General features: G+C 39.5%; 1 protein-coding gene and 1 long non-coding RNA gene across 24 annotated transcripts in view; one reads left to right on the top strand and one right to left on the bottom strand.

Moving 5' to 3' along the window:
• The window catches only part of Dlg2 (discs large MAGUK scaffold protein 2), a 1,973,059-nt gene that overhangs the window by 324,527 nt on the left and 1,635,136 nt on the right, over positions 1-13,396 (bottom strand). The gene's annotated exons all lie outside the window — the stretch shown is intronic.
• 4930567K12Rik (RIKEN cDNA 4930567K12 gene) overlaps positions 5,209-13,396 on the top strand; it is a 27,306-nt gene continuing 19,118 nt past the window's right edge. The window contains exons 1-2 of the long non-coding RNA NR_131016.1: positions 5,209-5,735; positions 8,476-8,575. This is a non-coding gene — a long non-coding RNA (RIKEN cDNA 4930567K12 gene). The remainder of the gene's footprint in view (positions 5,736-8,475; positions 8,576-13,396) is intronic.

Genomic DNA, 13,396 nt, shown 5'->3' with positions numbered 1-13,396 from the left:
ATAGTCCAGGTTGGCCTCAAACTCAGAAATCATCCTGATTCATTTCCCAAGTGCTCAGACTAAAGGAGTATGCTGCTACAGCCAATCTCATGGAATGTTCTTAGTTAAATACTACACATACACATCGACCTCATAGATCTTAATGCTGTATAGGATCCTAGGGTTTCGCACATAACATTTTATGTCACTAGTTCAGTTAATGAACACACTGCTTCTTTAACACTTTGCTATTATAAACAATTCAGTAATATGTACCAACTAGTGGTAAGTTGAATAAAGGTAATTTTGATAGACATTGTCAAGTTACTTCTAAAAATGGGGCATTCATTTATATTTCTACTAATAACATAATCATATTTTTATACTAATTATTTACATATACCAAAACATTTGACGTTTTCTATTTTGATAAGTAAATAATTATATATTTAATTATATTTCTTCATTTATGAAGATACTTTTTTATACTAATTGGCTATTTTAATTTATTTTACATAAAATGTATGACCCACTATATTTGCTGAATTTTTGTTTAGTTTGTTCTTTTTAAAGTTTTATCTGTATTTTTTTTAAATTAGTATTCCTCTTTGAAAACACATTTTACATTATGAAACATCATATTATTATGTTATCTCTTGTTATAGAGAATTGTAAAATGTTTTGTATAGTCACACTTATCATTTTATATTTCTTATTCCAACTGATCTAATAAATTTCCCGTATTGTCCTGTAGTGTGATTATAGCTTTGATTTGGCTATTCAAAATCATAAGAACTCATGTCCCTGGACTTTAATAGAGTGACAGTTCTTGCTAAACAATTTTACAATTCATGGAGAATAGTTTTTAAATGTGAGAGGAAGACCAGGTCATAGTATTCTGGGACACAGAGAAGGTACCAGGGGCATATGGTCGTTTTCTGCAGGAAATAGCACTGAGAAAATACTGGATTGATTTATCCAGATGAGGATGGATGGACCATAGTTTCTCCAGAAGGATGCAAAATCAAACTTTTATCAGCAATAATAAAATCAAGGAATGACTTTTGGAGAATACTACTATCTTGAAATGAGAGTAGCTTCAACCCACAGATTTAACAGAATTATTAGTTGTGAAAAAATACAAAGGGGTGGCCCAGTGGGAAAAATTTACAGAACCAGTGCCAGGTTTCAATTAAAATCGTCAGATAAAAGCACAAAGGAATCTACAGCAAATTATTTCACAGTTAGGGGGGCTGGGGAGAACATGGCAGTGAGGCAGCCAAGAAGAAACTGGGGCAGAATCCAAAGTAGCTCTCTTTTCTTGTTTTTCAGAAAGACTATGGATAGGAAGGTACACAGATGCAGTCCCAGCATTTTAAGAAAATGTAGCCCCAGAGCTTTTGTCTCTAATTGCATATGCAGCAGAGGATGGCCTAGCCGGCCATCAATGGGAGGAGAGGCCCTTGGTCTTTCGAAGATTATATGCCCTAGTACAGGGGAATGGCAGGGCCAGGAAGCGGGAGTGGGTGGGTTGGGGAGCAGGGTGGGGGGAGGGTATTAGGGACTTTTGGGATAGCATTTGAAATGTAAATGAAGAAAATATCTAATAAAAAAGTAAATGTAGAAGGATCTTGTCTTTTCTCTGAGGTGGAGAAATGACCTCAGTGTTCTGAAGTGATGTAATAGAGTGAGCAGACACGCACAACTCTCACAGACTTACTCCGTCCACCAAGGAGACACTGGGAAATAATAGTGTGGGGGCCTGCCATTCCTTGGGGCCTCTGGGTTGTAAATGCAGTGATTTCCATGATTTAAAAAAACCCTCAAATGTGTCTGGGAATTATTAAACTGTTTTTCCACCTCTCATTTTGTACTAAAGAAGGTGAGACATAAACAACAAATATAATAAAAACACTCACATATACTAAGTGAATGAAGCAGAGAAATTACCGGCATTTCATAATCTAGAGTTTGAGCCACCTGGGTGTCAAGCATAGGGTACATAGAGGAAGTAAGGGAACAACGCGTGGAATCTTGATTGCTATGATAAGTTTTGTTAGGAAGTGCTCAAAGTGCTACTGAAGCCTGGAACATTTCCCCCGTGTTTGGGAGGATGACCCTGGTAATGGTCAGGTCAGGATTCAAGACCTAAGTGATCAAAAATAAGATAACCAGACAGGAGATGAAGGTAAGCTAGCAAATGCTGTAAGATGGAGGGCTGAATCATGAAAACCCAGATGGCACTGAGGAAGAGATGGGGACAGACTTGAGAGAAGAAACAGAGGAGGTGGGGGCTTATGCAGCTGTCCTCAAGTGTTCTCAGATCCATCCAGAGTTCAAATAATATGTGTACTCTTCATTGGGTTAGAAATGGAAGGTAAAAAACATGTCATAACTTTTACTTACTGGGCCTGCCAGGGTGCCATAATTCAAGAGAAACCTAAATGGAAAGCGAGTTTGGATGAGAGAGGATCCTGCATTTCATTTTGGAAATGTTAAGTTTGTTATCTCCATTGGATATGTATGGCTTTTCAGGCTCTTGAAAGAGATATACCAGGAGTTTAGAGAAATGGACAATGTTAATAATTATTTTGGTTTTTATATCCCCAGGGTCCATACATGAGCACAGGAGAGCCACATGCAGAAGAGGTTTGCTGTACAAAGTAGCAATACTCAGATATCACACGCTACAGAGCAGAATCAAGGTTAGAAAGCTCCTAGAACTTGTATGGTTAGGGCATAGAATTATCATCTACTGTTGGTTCCTCTCTAGTCACACATGAGGCAAGAGGGTGACCTGGGCTAGTATAAGATTAATCCAATAAAAGGCCAGTTAATGGACTAGAAGAAATGCTAGAGTGGGAGGTCCTGAAAAAGGAAGCATGGGACCACGTGAATTTAGGGATCCCAAACTGAAGTACTTTCTCACTGTAAGCCTATTCCATTGGGACTATCCCCCCCCTCTCTGTGCCTTACTTTCTTCACTGAGGAAGAGAGATTCATACTCAATGTCTGAGGTCCCTTCCAGTGTTTAATAAACAATCATACTCTATCCTCTATCCTCAGTAGACATTTTTGTTGACAACTTGAGAAAAATGGTTCACTCAGCTTTAAAGTTTTATAGCACCCCAAAGCAAGTTTCAAAGTGAATGAACTATAAATTGCATGTGAAGTAGAAATTTCTAATTAAGTTTCCTGTTCCTCCTGGAGGCAGTGGCACTTGGCAGAGAGCGATAACACTTCTGACAGTAACTGCCTGAGAACTCAGGACTAGAATTCTGGAACACAGGGAAAATGAAAAATTGATATTGGATATTTACGTGTCTTAGAAGTTAAATATGAACATTCTCTTTAAATTTGGCTCACTGATGCAAAAAAAGTGCAAAATTATATTTAAAAAATATTTTAAAATGTCTGAGCTGTGCCAAAGGCATCTGTAGAGGGCTGGTCACTTTGCAGCCTGTAACTGAAAATAATAACATCTGTTTAGTTACGTAAACCCAACCTATGGGATAAAGCACAGGAAAGAACTTTCAGGATCCATGTACTTGGAATAATAAGTCTCTCAATGACAGCGAAGGAAGGGTGCCTGGGACCTTGCCAACTACTGCACAAACCCATGATCTAGTCACCATCTCCAGTGCTGATGAGTTTAACTAGAGGCTTATAAATCTCTATATTTACTATATATTTTCATTTGGACACTGAAGATTTCAAACTTGTGCTCAAAGTCAAGCAATTTTCTCCTGAACCTGACTGCTTTCTCCTTTACTTTTAACAGATAACAATACCACATCCACCACTTTAGCTCCTCAACAAAGACTTATTCCTATCTCCTCTCTCCTCTTCTCCTGTAACCCATCTGCAGCTCTATTTCATCTAGCGAGAGACCCTGTTACTCTTTTGCTGATACACTCCACCTTTGGCAGCCAAGCAGTTGTTCTTGGGATGTAGCAGGAGCCTATGAATTTCTACTGTGCCTGGGATTGCTTCATGCTCACATCATTTCTATTTAACCAGTTAGATATAAAGTTCACATAAAGTCCACATCTTTCCTTCCCTTACCATCTTTTAATTGGCTTCTTTTTTTTTTATTAGATATTTTCTTTATTTACTGGTCAAATGTTATCCCCTTCTTTAGTTTCCCCTCCGAAAAATCCCCTATCCTCCTCCCCCTTCCCCTGCTCCCCAACCCACCCATTCCCTCTTCCTGGCCCTGGCATTCCCCGATACTGGGGCATAGAACCTTCACAGGACCAAGGGCCTCTCCTCCCATTGATGACCGACTAGGCCATCTTCTGCTACATATGCAGCTAGAGCCATGAGTCCCACCATCGTTTTCTTTGTTTGGTGGTTTAGTCCCAGGGAGTTCTGGGGGTACTGGTTAGTTCATATTGGCTTCTTGTTCATTTGATTTGAATAAATCCAAAGTCCTGGCCTTGATCCCTGCCCATCCCTCTATTCCATTTCATATCACTCTTTGCTGTTTTCCCACAAGGGACTTCATTCTGTTTGGCCTCAGTATAAGTTCCTTCAGGCTCTGGGTATCTATGCCAGAGATCTGGACAGCTGACATATTCTTTGGCCATTCTCATATCTGGTCAGTTCTTTTCCCAATTCTCAGCTTATGTGCCAGTTTCTTAGAGCATTTTGATTATGCTCCCTCAAACTTAACCTCTTTGCCTGTCTTGGAAAGACTTGTGTTTTAATTTACAGAATTCAGACCTATTTGGTAACTTGCCTCACATATCAAAAAATCTTCCCTTGAATAAAAATTTTATCTCTTTACCTCCATCCCCTTAATAGTTAGAACACTATGTAGAGGCTAGGTAATAGTCCTTCAATTAATAAATGTTTATAACCATTAGATCACATCATTTTATTTAAAATCATCAAATTTTATTTGCCAATTAATTACAATTTACTTATAATAAACCAGGTACGGTTAAGACGCCTTTTCATGACTTTGTCTTCCTGGGGGGAGGGGGGGAGTACTGTAGTCATGGAAACAGACTCTTTGAGGGTAGGGCTTAAGAATCTTCACTTCTGCAAAGCTCTATGCTGATAGATGATTAGTCAGATGTGGGCTATCCCTTGGTGATGTAGCTCTTTATTTTCTCTATGTTGTGTCAGAACTTTGTTATTTGACAAACTTTCTGGGTTTTGGGGGGGCACTCACCAGTTATGATGCAGTAGAACAGCCCCAGACTATCTCCCCTTAACACATAGACTTGAGGGAGAGTATATAAGCATGAGAACGGTAGTCTGAAAAACGCATCACAACTTCACTGTCATTCCAAGGTCATGTCCATCATTTGTTTGTTTGTTTCATGGAAGCATCTGTGTAATACAAGGGTAAACTGTGTAGGGCTCTAGGTGTATTGGTGGTATCCATGAAGGTACAACTGCACAGGCTTGTAACCTTGGAAACACTACTGCCAAGAATCCTCATGTTTGTTTTCCCTCACAATGCCAGGCAAAGAGTGAGACTGTACTGCTAAAAGATACACTGTATCTGTCACCTTCTGTTCTCTCTCTTCAAACACCCCATCCTGGGCTGAAATGGGTGTGTTCTCTGAGACTGATTTTAATTAGAGTAAAATTCAAGGCAATCGTTGGTGGATTCTGGTAATAATTTAACCTCTGAAGTTGATGAACATTCTGTCCTCTGAGTCACCTTCCAGCCCTATCAGTTTAATATTAAAATAAGGAGACTGCCAGGAAGTGCTTTATTCATCTTCCAAAATTCTCTTTTGGTATGTATGTGGTTTCTAGATTGCTGACATGTTTTTACTGAATTAACCTACTGTTAATGGCCATCAACATTGAATTGAATAAACAGATTATGAAATATTTATTTAGCAAAGCATATACATCCATTAAAAGCAACAACATATACTCTAAGATTCTGAAGTTGAAAAATGTTCATGATACATTGCTAAGTCAGAAGAAAGTTTCAGAAGGCTGTTTATATATATTCCAATTTCTTCATAAAAAAATCAATAGTAAAGATATATAACCTTATAGAAAATTGGTTATGATAAATCACATAACCAAATACTAAAAGATGTTTTAAAGGGCTACAGTACTATGACTGGGTGTGGTAGAAATGTTGATGTTTCTTTTTAAAGCCTACAGTAAGGTCCGCATGATTTTTTAAGTCATTACAGGTAAACATAACAAAATTAGAAATTATAGCGTGAAGCAGTTTTAATGACTGAATGTGAAGTTTGTGTTTCTTTTATTGCCCAGTCTAATTTTCATATTATATTCCATTTCCAAATGAATGTTGTTAAATTAAGTTGTCTACCTTAAACACAAAACAACACATGGATTTGAAAGCAGCAAAGAAGGTTCTTTCTACTTATCCCTAAGTGCCATCTATTAGGCTCATTAATTCACTAATTAGGTTTTTCTAATCTCATTGTTTCATCTAAATGGATACAAAGGCTTACAATCAGATTACATTTACCACTACTGTTGAGGAATGATACTTATGAGTCTATTTTCCCTTGAAGCTGCCTTTTTATTTTGTTCTTATCTACTTTTCAACACAAGTCCTAAGTATTGATCCAGATCATCACAGTGGATTTCCTTTCCAATTTATTTTGTACAATTTCAAATAGCAGAAAACTTGGAGAACTCTGAAATCTCACAGAACTTCCATTAAGACCCAACAGTTCTTAAAGTTTGACATTTGTTCTTTCTCTCTCACTCTTTCCTTAATTCTTACCCATCTTTCTGTTGGAACAGGAAGAGAGGTCTGGAGCCATCACCATAACATTTTCTCAATAATTTGTATCTGTCAGCAAGGCGCCTCTCCTCAGCATAAAGATGCTTTCTCTATACTCCTCATGCCATTTTCTATCAAAGGAACCCAACAAAACTAAAAATAGTTCTATGCTATATAACATAATGCATTTATTCAGATTTCCTAGGTGTCTTCCTTAAGAATCTTTCAGTGATATTTTATTTAATGATTTATTTATTCCTATTGTAGGTACATTGGCATTTTTAGTTACATGTCTGTCTGTGTGAGGGTATTTGGTCTCTTAGAACTGGGAGATACAGTGAGCTGCCATGCGAGTTCTGATAATTAAACCTGGGTACTCTGGAAGAACAACCAGTGCTCTTTGACACTGAGCCAGCCATCTCTCCAGGCTTGGAGTTTTTTTTTCTTAAATCCAGAAATTGATCACTGTGTGTGAATTGCATCTGGTTTTTATTATGAGTTGTTAGTCATTATTAATCTAGAACATGACATCACTTTTCTTTTAAATGTACTGACGTTTTAAAGGATGATATCAGGCCAGATGTTTTTGAACTCTCCCACAACTTGTGTCTACTTATTTGTCTGATCATAACTAAGTCAAAAATTTTAGCACAGCCTAAGCAATGTTGTGTATGGCTTACTGCATTGCAGTGGAGCAGCCACACGTGTTGCTGCCTTAGCATTTGTAATGTCCAGGTTGGTTACTTGTGTAAGGACCAAAACATCTCTTCATTCCAAAGATAACCTTTCTCTTTGTTGGTAGGAAATCTGGAGTAATTTTTTTAAAGTCACAGGATCCTTTCTCTCAACGTCCTCTTTTCTTTCTTTCTTTCTTTCTTTCTTTCTTTCTTTCTTTCTTTCTTTCTTTCTTTCTTTCTTCCTTCCTTCCTTCCTTCCTTCCTTCCTTCCTTCCTTCCTTCCTTTCTTTCTTTCTTTCTTTCTTTCTTTCTTTCTTTCTTTCTTTCTTTCTTTCCTTCTTCTTCTTCTTCTTCTTCTTCTTCTTCTTCTTCTTCTTCTTCTTCTTCTTCTTCTTCTTCTTCTTCTTCTTCTTCTTCTTCTCCTTCTTATTTTTTCCTTTTGGAAACACCTATTGATTATACTTGTCTAAACATTTTATCAAGGTTTGAAAATGGTGAGTTTTGTATTTTTCTATTTCTTGTGAAACCATTGACTGATACTCTCATGCAGAAAACCTTCTTCCTTTCTTTCTTAGTATCATCACAGACTCAAATTTCTTGATACTCCATGTTGTTTTCTAATGTTTCTAATTATCTGCCAACTTTTTCCCTAATCTCAATCTTTCCTTTCTCATACTCTTCTTTTCACAGTTTCAAGTTCTTAGACCCTCGTTAGACACTTGGTATATCCTAGCCCGTCTACTTTTTTCTCCAAATGTGAGTGTTCACATTATACATGAGGCAGATGGTTCTCTTCTATGGTTCTATTTGTAGATTGTATGTAGATATATTTTCTTTTATAAAGAATTAGTTTGGGGTTGGAGAGATGGCTCCATGGTTGAGAGGACTTCCAGAGGTCCTGAATTCAATTCCCAGCAACCTCATGGTGGCTCACAACAATCTATAATGGGATCTGATGCCCTCTTCTGGTGTATCTGAAGACAGCAATAGTGTACTAATACATATAATAAATAAATCCAAAAAAAGAGCTATTATTTTAAAGACTTTATTTTTATTTTATTTTATTATTTTATTTTTCATTTATAGGTATTTTGCATCCATGAGTCACACATACTCAATGACTGCAGAAGCCAAAGAATGAATTAGATTCCCTAGAACTGGAGTTGCAGACATTGTGAGCCACTTTGTGAGTACAGGGAACTGAACCCATGCTCCTTGCCAGAGAAACAAGTGCTCTTTAATGGCTAAGACATTTTCCTGACCCCAGTTTGTGCCTATCTGTATGTATGTGTGTATATATATATACATATATGTGTGTGTGTGTGTGTGTTTGTGTGTGTATCATTTTGATGTGTTTAGGTATGTGTCTGTGTGAGTTTATGTGCACCATATGATTCAAAAACAGGCAGAGATGACGAGAGGGTATAGATTCCCTGGATTTGGAGTTACAGGTAGTTATGAGCCTTCATGTGGGTGCTAGGTAAAGAACCCAGTTCCTTTGCAAGAGCAGCAAATGCTCTTTACTATTGAGTCATCTCTTCAGCTCTATGTGCAAATTTCTTAGGCGTTTATTTCAGGCTTTCTATAATAAGGTGTTTGCCACAGCTCTCGGCTCTTTTCAGATCATAGTGTTCTTTGACATGAGCACTATTAAAGCTGGTCTTATCTAACTCTCCCATAGCATAGGTACACTGACTCAGGCCCAGAGAATGAAATAGTTTGTCAGTATCATTCACCACATTTGTAACACAGTCCAGATGGGAATTCTAGTATTTAGTGCTCTACATAACACACCTCCGTCTCCTAAGGAAACCTTTTTTTGCAGCCACTAGCTTTGCAACATCCCCATCCTGGCTTTACTCCTTGTGGCTCTCTTCCTGGTCCCTGCTCTGCTTCACATTTCCTGCAGTTCCCTGGTGCCTTTATTTGATCTCATGCCAAGGTTAAGTTGTACATTTCCAGCTTTGCTGGCTTGCTGATGGTCAAGTGCTCTTTACGTGGTCAGCAGCCTGGTAAGCTAACAGCATCGCACAAAGCTTTCTCTTCCTTTAGTGGCTTAGTACATTTTTAGCAATGAAGACAATTAATAATATCATTAATAATACAAGAAATTATAGACATCTTTCTTTCCTAGCCTTCAGCTTAACCTATGAGAAATAATTGGACATATAATTCCTCTCTATATACCTCTCTGTCTATACACTGACACATACACACACCCCTTCTGTAGTCCTGTGGTCTTATATGACTTTATATGCAAGCAAATGACTAAACAATCATTAAAAAACTACACGATTACCTCCAGATATAGTTATTTCTTAATATGAGATTATACTCTATACCTTATTCTATGATTTGATTCCTTTATCTACTTGTTATCTTCCTTATAAATATCGGCAACTAGACTGCACTCCTCATGAGAGAAGCTCCTTAAATTGCTTTGTGTTTCTTATATCCCCAGAATGGTACACAAATTATTGTCCCAAGAAATTATTATTGAGGGTCAGTAGACTTATTTGAGGCTACTCAGTGTCTTCCCTGACTATGAGAAGTCTGAAGACCCACTGACTCTTACTTCCTTTGAAGAAGCGTTATAAACTATGTTGCCAGTGACTTTGTGGCCAGTTCCATAGCTAACAGTGTAAAAACAACAAGCCAGAGAAGAAAGTGAGATGAGGAGTATTTACAGGAGAGATATCTAGGAATCCATAGAGAAGGGAACTGACTTTCCCCAGGGTTGGCCAAATTTCCTGTCAGAGCTGCCATATTGAAAATGTCACCCTTTGGGAAGTATTAGGCAAACAACCCAATAAACAGTCTTAACTTGAAGAATCAGTGATTTTCTAAAAGATTTCTGAGCACTGGGAGACTTAAAGGAAGCTATAGAAACATTTCAAAACCCTGGAAAAGGCAAAAAGAAATTCAGAAGAGGAGCAAGGACTGCCCTCAGGAAGCCTTCTTGGAAAGCTGTATCCTCTATCTCTTTCTCTGCTCTCTCAAGTGTTTATCAGGAGTTCATAAAGCAGCTTTGGCTGTGCTCAGTGTTTCAGAAGTCCCAAGTGGGTATTGTAAGCCTCAGAAAAATTTTCCATTTACATAGGCAGGGAAGGCTTCTTTTCCCCTCCAGTCATTTAAATCTTTTCTAATTACTAATCAATTCCCTCCTTTCCAGCCCTTGCAATTTAGCAAACAGAAGGCAGCTCCCTATAGAACACTGCTCCCCAGCTAAGTCTGAGTTTCCATGGCTAGTTGCTGGAGCTCTGGAGGTGAATAGAGCTGTGAGGCCATACTCCTTTAATTACAAAACAGCATCAGGAAACCACATTCATTTCCAAGGTTCAGTTTGTAGAACAAAGTAAAACTCCAGTAAATAATGAGTGAGGAGGATGGAGTAGGAAAGAGAATAGGAAAGGAGTGAGGTGATGTGGAGGAAGGGCATCTAGACTCCAGACAGATGCTTATTTATTTATTTATTTATTTTGGTTTGTTTGGTTATTTGGGTTTCTTTGATTTTTGGGTTTTGTTTTGTTTTTGCTTTTTTTTTCTTCCAAGATGTGCTTCTTTGTGTAGCCCTGGCTGTCCTGGAACTAGCTCTGTAGACCAGGCTGGCTTAGAACTCACAGAGATCTGCCTGCCTCTGCCCTCTGAGTGCTGGGATTAAGGGTATATGCTACCACTCCCAGGCAACAGATGGCCTTTTAAAAATGGCTTGTGGGAATGCATAGATGCACAGCCAAACACTTGACAAAGTTCAGGGACTCTTGTGGGAAAATTGGGGAAAGAATTGAGGGACCTAGAAGGTATAGGAATTTCACAGGAAGACCAACAGAGTCAACTGTCCTGGACCCTTGAGTGCTTCCAGAGACTGAATTACCAACCAAAGAGCATACATGGGCTAGACCTAGGCCCTTGAACATATGTAGCAGATGTGTAGCTTAATCTTTATGAGGGTTCCCCCCCACAAAACTGGAGTGGGCGGTTGAGCATAAATCTCTTGCCTGCCTGAGGATCCCATCCCCCTAACTGGGTTACCTTGTCTGGCCTCAGTGGGAGAGGATGTGCCTAGTCCTGCAGTGACCTGTTGTGCCAGGATGGAGTGATACCCGGGGGCGGGGGCTGCCCCCTTCTCAGAGGAGAAGGGGGGCTTATGGGGAAGGAGGTGTGTGAGAGGAGACTTGAAGGAGGAGGCTGTGATCCGGATGTAAAGTCAATAAATAAATTAATTAATTAAAAAGAAAAAAAATGGTCTATGATCAGAGTTTAAACATGGAGGGTGATTATTCATAATGGCAACACTAGTCACCATAGATGGGCTAAGAAGGTAATTGTTAGGCTTTGTATTGTTAGTTCCTCCAAGATCTAGACTGAAGACAACTTTTAAGATGAGGAAAGTGAGGCCCAGAGTGATCAGCACATTTCCAAACTAACAGTGAGAATGTGGGCTTCTGAGTGTGTAACGTACAAGCCGTCCGTTTCTCTACTGCTCTGCCCTTTCCCTGTATTGTACCTGATGCTTTCTACCTCGGGTTTGCTGGTGGCGCTCTGCCTCAAACAGATACCAACTCAACATTGAACTAGCTCCTCACCCAGGACTCAAGGATCCTTCAGTATATCAAGAAAGGATGTGAAAGAATAGCAATCCCAGCTCTTGCCAGTATAGGTCCTCATTGAGGGTTAATGCTTTTATGTCTACAGAAAAGGCATGTGGGAGTCCTGACTGGAGGGCTGGCTTCCCTCAGAGGCAATGGTTCAGAACAGGGGGCCACCTTCCAGTTTTGGTCATCACAGAAAGCCCAACTCCCCAGTGCATGTTAACATCATTTTAATAACCCTGTGACCAAGTTTGCACCTCCTGGTCCATCTCCCTCCTTAAGCCATAGGTTGCACTGGTCAGTTCTGAGAAAGGCTGGCTGCAGGAGCTGAGCAGGTTCTATCACATCAGTGAGATCAGACTTACCAGCATGAAGTCAATAAGGACGGGGGCAGGGAGAGCACAGAAGGATGCAGGAAACAGGGGCCTGCTTCTCTAAAGCTTCATCTACCACATGCCCAGTTGTCAGCCGGAGAATAAAATAACTCTTGTTGTTACTGTCACCGGGAGTTTTCTCAGGACCCAAAATATAACTCTGAATCTTTAGGCTCTTATCTTCTATCTTTCCTTTTCCCACTGAGCAAGTAAATGCAACTTACTGATTTCTCTTTTGCAAACACATGGCACCTGGAAAAGTCACTAACACGCTCTCCTCTGGAGTGGGGGAGTCCCATCATTCTTGGGCACAGTTTTTCTTTGTTCCCCATTCCTGATGTCTCTTTGTCCTACACGCAGGGTCTCACCTCTGCAATCCCCTCCTGCTCAGTGCACTCTGGGGGGGGGGGGGGCACATTCACTCCCTCTGCCTTGCCTTTCCTCTGTGTCTGTCACAGTTGGCTCCGCTTCTCTACTTGTGCTCCTAACGTCCTCCTCATGACCTTGGACTAATCTGTCTCCACCTTCCTCGCTGTTCCTCCCTAGCTGATTTGTCCTATTCTGTCGAGAGGCAGACTGCAGCTGACTGTGTTTACTATAGAGTTGCTTTTTTTTTTTTTTTAAGTTGCACATTACCCACTCGAAGCCCAAACTTAATGTGAAAGGTTCATAAAAATTCTTCTAATCCGTCACGACAACTAAAATGTCAAGCTAGCTGTCACATGGAGACAAGCCGGAGGAACTTGTTTTCCTATATTGAAATAGCAAAACTATCCAAACTAGAGTTACAAAATGCTATCTAGGTCGGTCCTGTTTATATAGAATGCTCTATGGCTTTAAGTCAAGGATATGCATTAAGTTGTGTGTGTGTGTGTGTGTGTGTGTGTGTGTGTTTCTTTCTGTCTAGGGTTCTGGAGAAGGCACCTTGGGAATTTCTTCTCCCTAACACTGCTTTTGGACACTTTAAAATCCATTGCTGTCTACTGTAGATCCCTACTGCATATCAAAGAACAGACTGAATTTTCTGCCTGCTCCCTAACG

Source organism: Mus musculus, chromosome 7 (genome assembly GCF_000001635.26).
Source record: "Mus musculus strain C57BL/6J chromosome 7, GRCm38.p6 C57BL/6J".
Lineage (NCBI taxonomy): Eukaryota > Metazoa > Chordata > Mammalia > Rodentia > Muridae > Mus > Mus musculus.
The sequence above is the reverse complement of the archived record's forward strand: the minus strand, read 5'-3'. Positions and strand labels throughout refer to the sequence as shown.